Raw genomic sequence first — 17,908 nt, forward strand, 5'->3', positions numbered from 1 at the left:
AAGTGAACTTCTAATGGCAATCCCTTTTGGTGCATTTGTTCGACGATTGAATCGAGGTCCTTAAGAGGATACTTTCGTTTTTCGTTATATCACACCCGTAAGAGTAATTCTTTTAGGTTCCTTCCATAACTATAAATCTTATATCATTAAAAATGCGTGCATCAGAATAATTCAAGAAACGAGGTTGGAGAAAGGAACGTTGATACCAGAAAATATCACGAAATGTTTTTAGCTCTTGATTATCATATAAATATACACACGTAAAAATATGAGGACGCAAAAGGCGTGTCAAAAGCAGCTATTTTTCTACTAGGATCTAGAATCCAATGATTTTATTCGAACATTTTTTACGATCAAATATCAGATATATAAAAATATATCTTCTTGATATTTTGCGTTTACGATATGTCGAGAAAACTGGAATCTCTTACACAGATCCATGGATTTACGTGTACGTTGTAATCTAGGTTGCACGTGGTATCTCTGAAGAAGCACTAACGGAAAGAAACAAAAATTTGACGAGCGATGATCCAAATTGAAGACGTGGACAAGACGTTAAGCATATAACGACGATCTTACGAGTCCGACAGTAAAGTATATTCTACGAGAGCTTTCTTTCGGTTTCAAGTTGTTAACGATTTGAAACGTAGAGGATATTTTTGAGAGAGTAACGGATAAGTATTACATTTTTCGCTCGACGTTACACGAAATATATCCAACAACTTTGCCAATGCCCGGGAATGGCATTTCGTCGGATTCGTTAAGAGAAGACGAGGTTGGAAAATGCGAGAAAATTTTTCAAGAGTCCTTACCTTCGCGATTCATAATTTACTCGATTTTACAGCGGCACAATCGCGTTAATATCCGGCGTATAAAAGGCGATTGTACGAGGCAGGACATCCTGTCTCGTAGCGCACGTTTGATTTCGTCTACCCTGATTATTGCTATTTCATAGAGAGCGGATGCATCGTTAATTCACTTACATAGTAATTTAGCTCGGGTAATCAAATTTCGCGAGCGACGTCGTCGTCACCGACGACTACGATCGTCGACGTCGATGAGAAACGAACGAACGAACGAACGAACGAACGAACGAACGAAAGAGCGAGCGAACGGACAGATGGATGAACGAACGAATGATAGGACGGACGGACGGACGGACGGACGGACGGACGGACGAACGAACGGACGAACAAACGAACGAACAAGCGACGTCTGTTAAATGCGGGTTAACTCGATTCAAATTGATGTGCGAAATAAAAGTCATGTTAATGAAAGAGCGCTATATTTTTCAATCGAAAATCGTTGATTTTCTTAAAACGATATAGGATTATATTGTACATATATCACGTACTTTTGTATGTAACTTTCGAGACGTTTCGTTTATTAAAAATGAATAATTAAATTATATGGGAAAAGTTTATCATCGCCTCTCAGCGAATTGATAATTCATGTTTACTTAGATAGCGAAAACTCGTGGAAAACATACACACTTGAAAGATCGATGAGTACGCAGCAGGTGCGCTCGATAATCGTTTTCGTCACACTTGGTTGCTTCGATGCGTTTGAATCGATAGATCTGAGCGCTTTGATTGATCTCTCAGGTGTTTCATGAGCCAATTTTGAGATGATGCCTTTTGGACCGTCTCCCTTCTTCCCCTCCTACTTGTCCTCTCTTCGTTTCCTATCCCAGGCATATTCGAGGAAGCTTTCGTCGTTTCGAGTTTTCACTTTGCAGATTACTCGCACGTGCTCGAACTATAACTTGGATTAGTTTGCTTTCAGGCTCGGTTGCCATTTAGAACGGCGAGAGCTTCCCATTTGGTATCAATACGTCATCGACCGGAGAAGCGAAGAGAAGAGAGAGACCACCCCGCAGGTGATGCAGGTGGCTAATTATCCTTCCGACTTAGTTTCTATGAGCTGTGCAATGTCTTTTGTTAGCAGCCCTTAAGATTCGCGAGTTCGACGCTCGACTCTTGGCGATTAACTTCTGCCTTTCGAATACGCTGTACTACTGTTGCTGCTGCTTTTCCTTTTCTCGTAACCTTCTCCTCCTCCTCAAGGAAGATCTTAACAAGTGGTGTTGAAGAGTCACATTCGCGTTCTTCTCATATCCTTGAAGATTTTCTCTCGAGAGGAATTTACCGATGAAATTAAGGAAGGTAATCGTTTACAGTGTTAATTTAATTAAAAGTCATTACCGAGCGAGCTTAGGGCTTAACGAGCGGATAAAATAGCAAGAGACGAAACTAGGAGAATCTTATCTCTCATATATATATATATATATATACACACGCACATATATATATATACGGCGAAGAAAATACGTAAATGAAATTTATACAAAATTATTGCGCCACCAAAGTTTTCATATCCCAGGCGAGTGTGGGTCGGTCAAAGCATCTTGTTAGACGTTAAGCTATCGACGCTTCCATCTAACGACTTTACTCTCTCATAGCCTCGAGTAAAGTGCCATCGGGAATTCCACAGCTGCGATATGTATTACAGGGGAAAACCGAAGGGTCTCGACGCGACGTCTTTCCGACGATACTCCGTCACGTAGATGTACATACACATACACACAAACACACACACATATATATATATATATATACACATGGCAAAGCTTGAAGTAAAGCGTATTGCGAAGAGGGGACTTTAGTTTCCTCTCGACCGAAGTAATCTGTTTTCAAAGATCTCTCCTTTTCGAGTTTTACTCGAGGAATTTCCGTCCACGCACGATAGCGTTATCTTCTCAGAAAAATAGACCGGTTTTGCTGCTTTCTAATTCTATGCTCTTTCAAAGGGACGAATAGTAAAGGCTAGTCGTGTAGTTCACGAGAAACGAGAAGTAGACAAGAGAGCGCGCGCGAGAGAGAAAGAGAGAGAGAGAGAGAGAGAGAGAGAGAGGGAGTCACTTTTGAAGAGTAATTGGCGAACTCTCGTGGGAGTTGGTGTGCGGTAAATACTCGGATATGATCCCTCTGTCCTCGTCCCTGGACACCTGGAGGCCGTAATTAAATACTCACGACAAGGACCGTTAGCGCGAAAAGGGCCTTTTACACTTCTCTGTTCATTGTCTTTCTAGCATCACCTCTATACCTAGCAACTCACCCCCTTTTCCCTGATTATTACGCGAGCCCCTCTATATTACGGTTCCCTCTCTTTGCGCTAGCAGACTAGGAGAACCTCTTTCCTCGCAATTCGTGTGCCTCTTTCTGTCGCTGACACCTCGAAACACCACCTCCGTCCACAACCGCGAGACCACCGTCCTCGCCACACCGACCACGTTACCGAGCATCAAAATTTCAGGAAACCGTAACAATTTATACACCGTACGTGTCACCTACAAAGGCCCCATTGAAAATTCCAAACTGTGATATCGTATATCTCGACGTCTTTACCAAAATTGTTACTTTATATCAAAGAAATCTCTTTGATCTTTTTCTCTCTAATCCCTTTCGTTAATAATAAATTAAAAATCTATCAAATACGAGGGGGAAAATCGATTCATTTAATCTTGGTCTTACCTACCAAGACTAACTGAGGCGATCAAAGTTATTAATTTACTACGTTTTATGGTATTACGAAGATGACGATTTCATATATTACAATCTGATATTATGATACAATTAATTAAAATTTCTACACGTCGTTAAGTCGGGTAAAATGAGTACTTTCATCTTCAATGATCCAATTCGGTATCGCATGATCAAAGCGACAGGTTAATAGAGATTTTACACAGTGACAAAGCTTTGTCATGGTTAAATGGACAAAGAGAGACGTTAGCAACTTCACAATGTCACACTTAATTAACATGCTTAATTATGACAATGTACATAGCTATCAAATCGCAGTACGCTGTATTGTTTACCTTCCTAACATGCGATCGTCAAAATTACGCCAAGCTGTAATTTTCGTGAGCTGTATCTAACGCGAATATGAATTTCCAATTTTCATCAAGTTTGTAACTAACAGTTTCTGTCTTGTCTTACCCTATTCTCGAGACTGACGAGCTAGATAGTTCGTTCCTTTATGAAAAAAAAACACAAATAATTAAATGAGAAACTTTCGCGATCGTTTGAACCGTGCTAAAATCAAGGAATCCTTTGGCGAAGACTTTCCACGAGAAAAGAGGGAGGAAGTTAAATGGTCGACGTCGATTTTTGTCCTATACCCCGTAACCCTCTTTATCTCCTCGTCTTTATCTTACCCAAAGAGTTGTCAGCTTGATTAAAATATTTTAATGGACGTTATTCTCCTACGGCATTGCCGCGGATTTACTGTCTTTCGACCTGTCGTACTGTCGTTATTAAGGCACGTCCACACTACGAGCTCTCTCGACAACCGGATAGACATGACGAACAATTAAGATAAAAGCTCGATTGCGAGTGAGAGAGACAGCAATAGAGGGACAGAGAGAGAGAGAGAGAGAGAGAGAGAGAGAGAGAGAGAGAGAGAGCGGAGAATGAAAGGGAGGGGAAGAGAGAAATGTGTGTTATTCTATCGGAAAATGAAAATACAAGAGGAGAAAAAAAAAATAAAGAAAATACGTCGCATTCCGATAGATTCGATGACATTTATAGTCGCAGTTATGTATATAATAAAGGGAAAGGTGAAAGGTCAGAGGAATGAATAAATATTTTTGAAAGAATAATTTTTACATTAATCACGTGTATTTCGCGTGGAAATAGTTGCAAATGTCGTCTAGAATGATTTTTCTTTCTTCCTTCCTTTCTTTCTTTGTTTTTTACATCGTCATCCACCTCGATCGCGTGTATGGATTTATTTTTATATGAAAGAACGGAAACGCATTGTAAAGCTAGCGCTCACGTCAAGATTGGCAGGGAATGCGATAAATAAAAAAAAATATGGAACGACGTGCGCGTTGCTCGTCAATTCTCCTGCTCTTTTTTATTCCTTCTCTCTCGCTCTTCTTTTTTTTTTCCGAAACCTCGAATCGAGATCGCAGCTGTCGCGGGCGCGAATTAACCAAACTTTTATTCCATCAATATTTTTTCTTTCTTTTCTTTTTTCTTTTATTACTTTCTGTTTTTTTTTTTTTTATTTTGCTTTCACGTAACGACCATCGCCAATAAAAATAGGAAAAATAGAAAGTACCGAAAGATACGATGAATCTTGTTAACGTTGGCCACGAGAATGGAAGCTGAGAATTTTATGGAGTCGTCGAAATCGAAAAATACGAATGAACTTGATTCTTTTAACAAAGATGTACAGACATTCCATCCACTCTTTCCACCCTTTGGACAAAGTAAATCAAGAAAAGCTTCGAAGATAGCAAAGGACGACCTAGAAGCATCGAGTGACATCAAGGATATTAAATCACAAGTGTACTCGAGTATCAAGGCAAGAAAGCTCTTGTCTAAAGTAAGAAAAAGCTCGTACTACCTACTTTGCATCGACGAATTTCTAGTGATACATTGAGAAATCTTACGTTTACTCAGACCGACGACAGTTTTAGCGAGGAGAAAATTTATTCTGAAATCGATAAAAGAGGTATATCTGAAGAATATTTATAATAATAATAATTTTATCGTATCACCTCTTCGAGGATCTTTGAGAGATCGATTCGATATCTCGGAGGTGTTTAGGCGCGACTCGACTTTCGTTTTCGTTTTCAGAGTACCTTGAAGAGCTTGTCCATCGTGACAAGCAAGAGGAAGAAAAGGAGAAAGAGAAGGAGGCGGAGAAGAAGGAGAAGGAGGAGGAGGATCCTCTTGAATGGTACGATGCAGATTATCAAGAAAGAGAAGAAAATCTCGAGGAGGAAAGGGACTATCGAAGAAGACAAGTACTGGAAGATTCGAAGGAGGAAAAGAAATTGTGGTCGTTGAAGGAGTGCGATAGCCTTGCTTCTATCACGACCGAGGACGACATCGATGAGGATTACACGGAAACTAGTGAACCTTTATTGGCTCATCCATTGTAAGATATCGAAAGCTAGAGAACGACGAATCGGTCGTTATTTTTCACGACAAATTTTCTTTTCGCGCTGGGAAAATAGAGACATACCTTTATATCCAACAGTATATATATATATATATAAATTTTTTTTTTTTCTTTTTCGTCACACGAAACCTTGCCAGTTTTCTCGCAAATTCTCACGAAGAGAAAATTAGATTCTAGCACTTTGAAATTCTTTAGAATCCTCCCGTACGCTCGCACGCCGAGGCCAAGATTTTTTAGTAACGACGAGAACGTTGAATACGTCCTTAAGAGTCTACAAAAGAGACCGCCGTCGCCGGAGAGGTTAAAACTCAAAATTCAAATGGAATATTTTCCTTATGCCGAGATTTACGAGCTTGAATTCTCCAATTTTTCCCGTAGGCACATATTACCGCAAAGATTCGATATTTGTTCGGGAAAGAAGAGATTCGAGAAGGAATGGCAGGAGAACGAAATTAAAAATTATTTTCAAGAATTGAAGGACCGTATCTCTCAAGAGCTGATGCAAATGTTCGTGAACGGCGTCGAGGCGGATATCATGATCAGTACATTAGTCCTACAGTTGATTTTAGAGGAAGTAGTCTTTACAATAGACTTTGTCGATCACGACATTGACGTACATACTTTGATCACAATGGTAACTACAATAGCTCTCAGGGAATTGAAGATTTCTTGGTTGAGCGAATCGAGTGATTCAAGATTCGATGAAAATTCGAAATCATTCTTTTCTCGAAACGGTATGTATGTATGTATATAAACTTTTACCGCGATTACTTGCTACGATCGATGGACTCTACCGTCTCTACCATCACCACGAGTTCCTATTTTCTTTGCTTTCTTCCAATCTTCTGATATAAAAGTCATACATATTCAACGTACAAACGATGACTCTGATATTACTTTTTCTTTTTCTTCCTTTCCCCCCCCCTCTCTCTCTCTCTCTCTCTTTCTCTCTCTCAAAAAGATCCCGATGACAATTCGAAAGGCATACGACATTCAAAGATTCGAAGCGAACTGCGTACAGTACGCATTCCAAAATTACGAACCACCGAGTATCTGCACCGATCTTTATCTTGGCATTTGATATGCCCTTCTCACGAGCGAGGATATACGGGTGGTCGATTTTACGGGAATTTGAGAAATCGTATTGGTGAAATTTTGGAAGATCGACAGATCGAACTCGAACGGGCGTATGTTCCTGACGTTGCGTGCTATCATCTGAAAGAACGCAACATATTCGAGAAAAGAACAACATTGCAAAGTCAAAAGGAAGGCTTATCGTTCTGGAAAGGAAGGACTAAGAACATTGTCGAATTACCTTTTTATCTTTTCGGTTTTGTCTAATACGAAGGAAGCAAATAAAATTTCTTAATGCGATATTATTATCGTTATTGGAAATGTGATTTTAAAGAGAAAGTTGGAAAGAGGGGGGGTGAGAGAGAGAGAAAGAAGAAGAGAGGAAGAGAGAGGGGAAAGAAATCTTAGAATGAAAAGAAGTCGCAAGAACTATCGGTCAATCGGAGAAATCGTCGAGCATCTTATACTTGCTCGCGTCGAATTACCACTCTCCTATTTCTTTTTCTATCACTTTTATACTTTCCTCTTTCAAACATTCGTCTTCGAGTCGAGCCCGTGACGACGACGTAAAAATAAGATGACACGGTAGGAAGGAAATGATTCCCTTAAGAAACCGGATTCGAAGATTTATGGAAGCAATCGACTTCCGTTGGAAAAGTTAAAAAGGAGAACGAATCGACGCTCGGTGATTTTTCTTTTTCTTCCTCGTTTACCTTTTTTTTTTCTTCTTCCCTCGCCTCCTTTTCATTTTTCTTTTTTTTTCATTTTTTTTTTTTTTCATTTTCTTATTACAGCCTTTCTCGTTAAAGCATCCGAAAGTACAAGTAACGCTTATCTAACGCGTCGAATTTTTCTTTTAGTTAACATCGTTCCTAAAGCATCCTCGAATTCGTCGCTTTTATCATTTTCATAGTACTGAATCTTCCTCGTGTGAGTTTCCCAATTCCTCTCTACCAACCTCTTGAAACGACTAGGAATAGGAGCGTCTTTGGGAGGAAAAGTAAGGCACACGCGGAGAAGTTCGAGTTCGGTATGAGTTCTGGTAGTAGTAACGGAGGAACGTTCAAAGTATTTTAAAATCAATGCGGCATATCCTGGCCTCTAGCCCAACGCCGCCCGTATCCCTCTTCAAGTCGAAGAACCACAAAAGCCATCGGATCGATATCGCGACACATAATTTCGTTGGCCTCCTATATATATGTGACTCTTTCTCTCTGTGTGTGTGTGTAGTGTGTGTGCATGTGTTTGTGTGTGTACACATAGAGAACGAAGGGTAGCAAACTTTTAAAAGAACTCTCGACGAGTGACGAGTGAGAGAACCTTTTAAGTCTTCGATTTATCGTGCCTCGTTAAACATATAGGAAGCCACCGGTCGAAAGTAATTAGTGGAAAAATTGTGGAAGAAGCTGCCGGATAAGTTGGAAGGGCAAATCGTCATTTGGAAAACCATTAATCGATTCATTGAGGGGGGGGGGAAGGTGGGGAGGAGAAAGGGAAGGGGACTGGGGAGGATCATCGATCACGAAGGGGGCTCCGTCGGCATACGGCACAGGACAACGAAACACGTAACGACGAAGGGGTGGCTCCATGTTGATCCTGACGATGACGATAACGATGCGACCGTGGTTGTTTACGATACCTCTCGTTTTTCTAATCTTCTCTCGATACCGTTAGTAATCGTGACACGTAGTAGTCAAGGTCGCTTTTTTCTCTTGCGACCTTGCGACTTGTAAAAAGAGAAGAAAGAAAAAAAGAGGATGGAGAAAATCGAAGACGAAAACGGCTAACATCTCGACGTAATTCCCGCGCTGAATCAGCAATTCGCGCAGATGAACAATCGTAGGAAGTAGAAGGAGCATTAATTGGTAACCCTTTTCTACGGGCGGACAGAGGTCGCACATAATTGGTACGAATACGTGTTTCTCCAGATCACGGAATACGCGAGACGAGGGAAGTCCTTTGGGAAAAGGTCCGATACAAGCCACCTGTTTCTGGGCGTTACTTACGTATTGCTACAGCTACACGATTCACTCTAAAACGTAACATCGGTCTTTCATACATAGATACGTAGGTACAATTCATATCGTATGCGCAAGTAAGTCTACCCAGAAGTCATGAAAACAATGGCAACTCGGTGGTAAGCGTACCACCGCGAGAAACCTCCAGTCTGATAAATATTCATGGTTTTCCATGACCAATGTCCGAGTTTCTCGTCGTAAAATTGCTTTCCTATGCGATGCAAACTCTGTGGCGTGCTTCTGTCGTATTATTATAATAGCGTACCGCGATGATGGACGCGTTTAAATAGTTAAGCGCGGAATAATCACGCTCTAATGGTTATGACACGTAATGTACTAGGGATTCTAATCGCCAGCGCGGATAGAGGTGGACCGATACGTTATAATCCGGTATTATCGCACAAATTCAGCGCGTAGGCGTATAGAGGGCTCATTATAATCTCTGGACTATGGTTAAATCTGATGCGATGCTCGTGTTTGTCGTCTAGATGGTATCCTCTAATAGTACGAAATCTACGCTGCTAGCTGTTTCGCTAATTTTAATCGTACATTGTCCCATGTTATTTACATCAATGCGAGCGATATATACATCTAATTAATATATCACGACACGTCGATGCAGTGTCACCTTATAAAAGGAAAGGAATATCTATGATTTAAAAAGAAAGACTAATACGTAAAGGTGGATAAAGATCGTAACGTCATGCTTTTTGAGAATTTCTTTATATACTTTTAGGGCGATAAAGATGGTAGAACCCATGGTATATATGGAGCCGTAACGCAAGCTCGTTTTAAAGGAAGACAAATGATTCTTAAAGGGATACATCGTCCTTTAGGGAACGCGTCCCAGGGCTAGGGTTATGTAGTAGTAGTAGTACCTACTAGTGAAATAGCTAAGGTACGAACGAAGATAGAGACGCGAAAGAGAAGAAAGAGAAGGAGAAGAAGAAGAAGGGCGGAGCTCGAAACGTGGCTCATTGGAGTGCACACGAGCTTCATGATAATCGTTCGAGGGGTCGTTGGAAGTGAAGCTTCTGGGAAATTAACAAAGCCGGAGAAATAGAGAGAGAGAGAGAGAGAGAGAGAGAGAGAGAGAGAGAGAGAGAGAGGGGACGCACTGCCGGCTAATGGTTACTGCAATATTCACTGACCGAAAGAAGGAAAGGCTTTTTAGGGTCGTCTACGGACCATAGTCCCTTTCGAGTCTGTTCTTCGTCGTTGACGACGACGACGACGACGACGATAGCAACGTCGGATGGTTGCTTGGCTAGATAGCTAGCTAACTGACTGGCTGGCTGGCTGGCTGGTTGGTTGGCTCGCAGGCTCGCCGACTAGGTGGATAGCTAACCAGCCGGTCTATCGTCCGCTCGGTCTGTCGCCGCTTCTACTGAATTCCAGTGACGCAGAGAAATCGTTTGTTGTTCTTCGCTAGCGTTCTTCTTTCCAGCGTCCCTCGTGTGCAATGTTCGCCAACGTATAGAATAAAGTGGATCTTGGCAAATATTTCCCGGCAACTTGAAACCTTCCGAGCTTTTATCGTGGAACTCTCAAGCATTGCTCGCTGTCGAAAACGTCTTTGAAATTTGAATTTTTCATGTTGCTCCATTGCATGGAGGAGAATGAAGAAAGAAGAAGAAAAAAAAAAAAACAAACAAAAAAGAAACAAAAAAAAACAAAAAAAAAAACAAGAAAAAAACAAAAAAAAAGACAAAAAGAAAAAGAAACAAGAAATAAAGAACAAAGAAAAAAAAACGGAAATAAAGGAAAAAAAAAAAACATAGGAAGGAGAACGGCAACAAACGGGTATTAAACGAGCTCGTCGACGTCGCCCAAGGTAATTAACAAACGCATTTACTTCGTAATTAATTAGCGAATTAGCGAACGGTCGTAGGGGTGGTTGAGCGCATTAATCGCGCTAACGCGACAGACTGTATCAGAGAGACGAACGGCATAAAGCGACGCGCCGTTATTGCGCTAATCCTACGCTTGTTGGCTTCCCGCGTTTAAAAAAGTGCGAAACAATACGACCGAGCGGCAAAACCAAACCGAAGACTTTATATCTCGATAAAGGATCGCTGTGCATCGCCGCTTTCTCTATACGATCCCTTTTTTTTTCTCTGTCTACTACCCCTTCCCTTTGCCTGCTTATCTCGACGTCCCATCTGGCCTTGCGTCGGCATGCACCTTGTTCGACGATTATCTCTTTTATCGCGCTTCTCGCGCTTCGTCTACGTTTCCATGGTTAAAAGAGCGCGCAAAACAATATTCCATCTTTCCTTTTGTTCCCCTCCGCACCACCACATGCAAGGAGATTTTATTTTTTCAACGATCGAAAATAATTCGTTTAAATGAAACAAAATAAAAAAGAAAATAATATTCACCTAAGGCAATCCTCCAAGCGTTCGGCGAACGGCTATGACTTTAGCAAATATTTTTTTTTTCATTTTACATAAAATGCAAATGACGATGATATCAATGCAGGACAATGGATTCACACACGATGCATCATTTCATATCGAAGGTCGTTATTTTGAAATTATCGTTATTTCGAATAATTTGATGCATCAGCGAACATGTACAAAAGACAAAAAAAAGATAAATAAATAAATAAAAAAATTAAAACAGAATGAAAAAAGAAGAAACAACGAAAAAGAGAGAGAGAGAGAGAGAGAGAGAGAGAGAAAGAAAAAATGAAAAATTCATTAGCGCCGAGCGAGCCGTCGAAAAGTCTCGGGGACGTTAACGAAGCGGCACGGAAGGAAGATTTAAAGATGCTGCAAAATGAACGAACGAGGCGGACTCCAATTCTGAGAAAATTTCCGAGCGCGGTAGTGTTCCGAGCACGGCGTATTCAACTCCGCTTGGTATTCGTAGTGACCCAGACGTAATAATTCGGACGAAATCCGGTTCAAGCGTAGCAGGAAATTCAGTCGGGCTAGAGGCGTTTCAGAATTTCGCGAAATTGTTATGCCTTTCGCCGTGTAAAACTCCTCCGAGTTTTCCTTTTTCATAAAAGAAATTCAAATATTCTCTTATTCATGTACTATTTGTAGAGAAGGACAAAAATTTTGAAAGACCGTATGCGTATGAGAAAAGCAAAGTCCGATCGAGGGAGCTCAACCGACTCGATTTAATAATCCACGATGATGCATCCGCGACTTCGATTAATTAAATGCGTTTCTCGAGATAACGTGAAGGATCGAGGTAACATCCAATGTTAAGGAACGAAGCTATTTGTCCTTAGCTTACGACTATGTGGCAAATGACTACCGAGCTTACAGATTGCGAAGAGGCGAGGAGAAGTAGTGACAGGTTGCGAGAAGTAATGAGAAAAATGCAACGGAGGAGATCCATCTCTTCTAGCACCCACCGGGACACTCTTTACCTCGTCGCTCTTTACTTATGTTCCTTTTTTTTTCTCTCTTTCCCTTAGTCTTCCGAAAAATACCTAAAGCTCTAAGAGATGTCCCTCCGTCTCTCTTTCGCATGCCTTTATTTCTTGAAATCGTCCATGCGAAAAACAAGTCGTCGCGTTTCTACAGACACGATGTTTGGAGATAAGAAGGAAAGAAGAAAAGGGAAAACAAAAAAGAAAAAGGAAACACGCGGAAGGAAGATAAGACAAAAGAGAGAAAAAACATGGAAGAATAGGGACGACTCATACTTCACAACAGATCCTCGTCGAATGTTTTTCGAAAGCTGCTTTTCTCGCAGCGATAATCGTTATCACGGTTTTCTCTTTATCGATCATTCAAATTCGCCTTCTCTTTCTTCCTAGTTTGTTCGCTTTCTCTCTCTCTCTCACTCTCTCTCTCTCTCTCTATATATATATATATCTCTACGAGCAAACTTTTCTCGTTTGATCCACCATGCCCTAGTCGACGTTTGAAAGCATTTCGCTGCGGAGACGCTATCTGTATATATCCATTATGACATCTGCAATGCGGAATTTGGAGTCACTTAATCTGACTTGAAAATAATTTACCATACATCGTGAGATTGGTGAGATATCGAAAGGAAACTTTATCATATTTCCGGCAGCTGTCGATTAACGAATCTATTGCGATACGATTGAGAATCGTACGAGATTCATTATCGCGAGAAAATATCGGTTAAACGATCAAACATTGCACGAAACAAGATCCAAAAGAGAACCCACAATGTGCCCGCAATTGTACATAGATAAAATTCATTCGTAGAAAGAATGAAAGAGAGGGCGAGAGAGAGGGCGAGAGAGAGGGCGAGAGAGAGGGCGAGAGAGAGAGAGAGAGAGAGAGAGATAAAGTTCTCTCTTAATGTTTCATTCTCTCGTTCGCGAGGCTGTTTTTCAATCCTAATATCTATACCTGGCATGTTGAATACAATCGAATGGGCGATTACTATTAGGCGAGATGCACAATGCCAGTAGCAGCCGCTAGAGGTATGATAAATGTTCCCTCCTATTTAGCCTCATTCCTGGCAATTTGTTACTCCACGTGTGGCAGGAACGCCCCAAGAAAAGCGCGCGCCCCGAGCTAGTATCGATTCTATACTGCAGAAAGGGTGGAAGGGAGAGAGTATTACGCGGTAACCTTCAATGCTGTACGACGTATTTTACAAACATCTCCAACCTATATCTTCCCTTATTTTTAAAGAAGGTATTTTATAAACGACGAACGCGCGTTGTGGAAAATGATGGAATCAATAAAAGGAAAAAAAAAAAAAAAAGAAAAAACAACGTAATAAAAAGTTTGACTACGTGAGCGGATATTAATTTTAGCGTAATTTTGTTTTCTTTTTTTTTATTATTATTATTATTATTATTATTATTACTATTACTTCCTTTTTCTTCTCTCCTCTTTCGCTCTTCTTGATAGCGTAAAACATAACGAAGAAGGAAGAACCATAGTTGCGATTTTTCTAAAGGAACGTGCGACCGCGCAAAAGGTAAGTTTCCGTGAACTAGCAAACGAATCACAAAGAGGAGCCAAGTACAAACGAAGCAAACGATTCCCGTGGGAGATCCCGCCTGTAACTCCTCCTCTTTTTCTTCCTTTCGCGCAAAGATTCTCGAATAGCGCGACAGCCTACCAGCACCGAATAAAGATACGACGAGGAGATGAAAAAGGGAAGAAAAAAAAAGAAGAAAAGGAAAATGAAAAAAAAAAGGTCATACAAACAAAAATACGTTTCACAAGCAATTTGATAAGAAACGTTTGTTTTTACTCTTCAACATATCCGACGGTTTCTTTCTGTATTTTTAAGGGAGGGAAAAAAATTCATTCACCTCGCTCAGGAATGTTCGTTAAGCAAATATGATAAGGTTTTATAGACAGACACCGCAAGGAAGAAAAGTGACTAGGCGAATGCGGTTTTCGTATCCTGGGACTTCATAAAATTTCTATGAAGGTTACAGAACGTGCAAGAGACTTAACCAGACTTATAAACTGTATCGTAGGCTAAAAAATCTTATCCCCACTGTTCATCGACATGAGAGCAACGGGCCGATAAATTACATCATAGGGGATTAACGTGAAGAAGGATTTCTCATCTATGCATGAATTCCGCGAAACGGGGAATGAGAATTGACGGGGTGGAAAATGCGTTAACCCACAAATATTTAAAACGTTCTGAAAGACCCAAGAGGATTTTCTCGAATACCGTTGAAAAAGTTTCGATAATCTTCCAAAGGATAATATTCATAAATCAGCAGTTCGAGTTAACGAGGATTATTTCTTTGTAAATCTGGAATAAAGTAAGATTCGATAAAAAGTCGTTTCTCTTGCCGTAGTCTCAGCATTTTTCGCTAACGGCTTGCTCGGTGCAAAGGAACTCGATGCACCATGCGAGTCTCCAAGAAACCTTATCCCATAATTCTCATCTAGTCGCCGCCTACAAAAAGAGTAAAGAGAAGATAATGCGGCAAGTTCTCGGTACGGTTGGCTACCGCAAAATAAACGACTATCCAATGTAGTTACCTTTCCGACGATTCGCCTTTAGTCGCCACCTACGAGCTAGCGAACAAACAAACGAAAAGTAAACCCGTATACTCTCTTATACGAACGTATCGAGTCTAACGTTTACAAAGTAAAATGAATCTCGAAGCTCCTGGCCGTTTGCGTACTTGTTTGCGCAATACCTACGATCACTTTCGTGATTTCTCATTCGATCTTCGTACCGAACGTACGAGAACGTTCGAGCCGCATGCACCGTATGTGTTTTGCAACGACGACAAAGGGACAAATTGCCATGGCTGACCTCGCAAAACTCGACTTTACCGCAGTTTTGCTTTGATTGCGTTCTCGCTCGACTAATTACAGATTTAGTCAAACGTTTCGATATATATATATATATATGTATGTATATATATGTGTATATATATATACACACACACACACACACACACACACACACACACACACACACATACATACATGTATACAGAGAAGGAGACGATTACGAATCGATAAAAGGAGGCTGGAAATAATATCTCGAGATAAGCGTACGTAATAAAGATATTTTCTACTCTTCCTTGATCACTCGATATTACTACATTAATTACTCGCAATATGTGTAACAGAGTTATTTTTGTTTCCTCCGAGCAAGAGCATTTTTCGCGTTTCCCTAGATTGTTGGATGAAAATTGCTTGAAAATTAATTTTCACGCGTAGAACGAACGTTCCGCAATGAAATTTTTTTCTCGATTAAAAGCTAGCCACCTCGATCAGCACGCGTAGCAAACCCCCTTCTTTGCCAAAGCCTTTACCTTTGCGTCTCCTCTCTATCGACGTTATATACATGCCACAAAAGAGCCCGAACAGGACGAATATCGAATTATGATAAACTCTCGAACGCGATCGATTATTCACGTTCGATTAAAATCCGATCGGCGAACAGTAGGTAGGTACTATTAATCGGATTCGAACTTTACTTGTAGGTACGTTTAATTTATTCGTCCAAACGTTACGTTCGTTTAAAAGCGGGTATACACAAAAGTCAGATTATGATATCGATCATTCTCAATGGAGGTGAAGGGTCATACGAACGTCCATTCGCATGCGTGTCCATATTTTATAACATGCTCGAACTACTTCAACGATAATTCCATTCACGCTCATCACGTTCTAACGGAACGTCCCGTTGCCATTCGCGTTTATGATTCGCATTTAATACACTGGGGAGGCTCAGGTAACTCAATGTAATATTGTTACGTACAAATGGCGTGCATTCGTGCAGAGTTCTAGTGTAATTTAATATCGCATCAATGTATCGCACGCATTCGTCGTTCTTTCGAACGTGTATCGTCGAACTGGGGAGAAGGAGAGACACGAAAAATATGCTATATTATGCTCTGTCTCTTTCATCCTCCTCCTCCTCCTCCTCCCGCTCGTTCGACATATTTTTATTGCTTTTAATGGGAACAACGTTAATTTAAACAACGAATACGCTCGTAATACGAATGTATTTCGTGTTTCGAGGCTCGTTGCTTTTCGGAGAAAACTGGAGTTGCTCTCCTAATGCTTCGCTTAATCTTAATAGAAGCAGATACGAAAAGACGGAAGAAGAGAACTGGATGAGAGAGAGGGGGAGAGAGAGAGAGAGAGAGAGAGAGAGAGAAGACTGAGAGAAATAGAAGCGAGTTTCGCGCGACGAACACGCCTCTGCGTTATATCGGTGGAATTACAAGAGAGTTCCGTAATTTCGTGTAAACATTTACAAAATTGAACACGACGCGCGTTCTCTTCGTTTGCGTTCGCTTCGTCGATACTGCAAGCAAGAGAACGTTGCTTTCTGGTGTGCGTCGATCGACGTACTCGCTAATTCCTTCTCATAAATCAACGTCAACGCGTTGTATCGTAAATACAACCACCATGAGCGCTCCGCCAATCACGATTCTTGCTTCTTCTCTTTAATTTTTTTTTATTATTTTATTTTACTTTTTATTTGTTTTTTTTTTTTTATTATTTAGTTTTTTTTCCGTTTTTAATTTTTTTTTTTTTTCTTTTGTCAAACATAACGCATAATCCGAACGAAGTATGAATATCGGGCTCGACGAAAAGTCGGTCACGCAAATAACGAACAAAACGACACACGCTAGATAATAACAAACCATTCGAACGACAAATCAAATGCCATCGAAGAATTAACATCCCTCATACGCTACACGGATGTTCATACTCGTTCATCGTTGTATATTCGAAACTAATGCCGAGAACACTCGTCGAATAAGCGAAGCCTTCGACCGATTTAACGTTAATTAACGATTTTGCCGCTCGAAACGGTACACAAGTCCGATGATTTTTGACTTTATTAACCATAAATGTGACGCATCGATCCATCATATTTATCGCCATTTATTTACCTCTCGTTACGTTTCTTGTTCGTTTATAATCCCTCTCTCTATCTCTCGGTTTTTTTTTTTTTTTTTTTTTTTTTTTTTTTAGTAAAACAAGACTATCCCCTTTCCAATGTCATCTAGAATCGTTTCCGTCGTATTTAATAACGACGAAGGGGAAATAGGTACTTTAATTACGAAGGCGAGTCGACTCCCATAATATTCGCGCAATTTTCTCATGATCTTATAAGAGCCTGGAACGCGATAACTCCGAAATGATCTTTCGTACAACATCGTAAAGTACGAAATGATGAGGGGAAGTTATAGAAGGGCGGTAGAAAAGGGGATGTGAAGATCTGCATGAAATATTGCGGATTTACGACTTTTTTCTTCTAAGGTCCAGAGGCCGCGTATCTTCAGAAAGTATTTTATAAAAATAAATTCATAGATTCTTCGAAACAATCGATATCAAAAGATATCTACTACCGCTAAGTTTCCATAAACGATTAAAAGGGGAGAGAGAGAGAGA

General features: G+C 40.5%; 2 protein-coding genes across 4 annotated transcripts in view; one reads left to right on the forward strand and one right to left on the reverse strand.

The window, feature by feature from the left end:
- The window catches only part of LOC124949585 (dipeptidase 1-like), a 60,133-nt gene that overhangs the window by 16,101 nt on the left and 26,124 nt on the right, over positions 1–17,908 (reverse strand). The gene's annotated exons all lie outside the window — the stretch shown is intronic.
- LOC124949591 (low affinity immunoglobulin epsilon Fc receptor-like) overlaps positions 10,285–17,908 on the forward strand; it is a 91,510-nt gene continuing 83,886 nt past the window's right edge. The window contains exon 1 of one of the 2 annotated variants that reach the window (XM_047494914.1): positions 10,285–10,899. The gene's annotated coding sequence lies outside the window, so the exon portion shown is untranslated. The remainder of the gene's footprint in view (positions 10,900–17,908) is intronic. The other variant, XM_047494911.1, reaches the window with a different exon arrangement.

The sequence above is a fragment of the Vespa velutina genome, chromosome 6 (assembly GCF_912470025.1).
Source record: "Vespa velutina chromosome 6, iVesVel2.1, whole genome shotgun sequence".
NCBI classification, from domain to species: Eukaryota; Metazoa; Arthropoda; class Insecta; order Hymenoptera; family Vespidae; genus Vespa; species Vespa velutina.